Source organism: Limulus polyphemus, unplaced genomic scaffold (genome assembly GCF_000517525.1).
Source record: "Limulus polyphemus unplaced genomic scaffold, Limulus_polyphemus-2.1.2 Scaffold45, whole genome shotgun sequence".
In the NCBI taxonomy this organism is placed as follows: Eukaryota; Metazoa; Arthropoda; class Merostomata; order Xiphosura; family Limulidae; genus Limulus; species Limulus polyphemus.
The window spans coordinates 128,120-128,979 of NW_013665655.1; the positions used below are offsets into that span (position 1 = coordinate 128,120).

At 32.1% G+C, this 860-nt stretch overlaps 1 protein-coding gene across 1 annotated transcript in view; it reads right to left on the minus strand.

The window, feature by feature from the left end:
- The window catches only part of LOC106462293 (receptor-type tyrosine-protein phosphatase F-like), a 333,656-nt gene that overhangs the window by 26,647 nt on the left and 306,149 nt on the right, over window positions 1-860 (minus strand). The gene's annotated exons all lie outside the window — the stretch shown is intronic.

Sequence of the window (860 nt, forward strand, 5' to 3'; positions counted from 1 at the left end):
TCTAGCATTTACTAGATTGGGGGGTGGTCTGGTATATATAAGATGGTCACGGCGTGACGTGATAATGTGTAGGTAGTGAGTAATTGAACTGCTGTCCGGAAGTATTGTTGAAGTTAACATTCGTTGTTAAAACGTTTGTAAAAGAGCGACTGTTGAAAATAAGTATATCGGTAAAGTTATATTCAGAAAGAATAAACCAGTTTTATTAAGTAAGGACTTGTGTCGCTAAAGTTTCGTCGGAACGAAGTTACGGAAAATCAATTAACAAACGGAGACGTAACAATACTTTAGTCACACAGTATACCAAGTTACCTAAGGCCAAACTATGTTAAAATTCACATGTAATTAGTCATGTTAGTCTGTCCAATTAATCACAACTGAATTGAAGAAACTGCTATTTTAGCACGTCTGTAATTTGATGTTTCTTAAAAAAGAAACATTTTTGCCATCAATACAAGCATAAACTATTAATCCACTTCTCTATGGTAATTAATTAATACATCTCACTACCATACTAACAAGAGAATTAGGTAAATTGTAGATAACCAGATATCTACTAGACAACTCGTGACCCGTTGGGTCACCCACTATTCAGAGGTTATGAAGAATTCAAGATTTCAATATTGCACCGAAATGAAGGTTTATTTTTGAGATAATCTAATTAAATATTTCAATCCATTCGTGTTATTCATAATTCAAGAAAAGATATTTGATTGTTAATCTGGAGTAAAAGGACAGAAAAATTCATTAATTAAAAAAAAGCGAAGTCAGAATTTTCAGGTATTGTGATGAATTAGTTCATTATGTTGTGATCTTTCCTCTTAACCCTTCTACAAATAAGAAACAGTAACACTATTTTT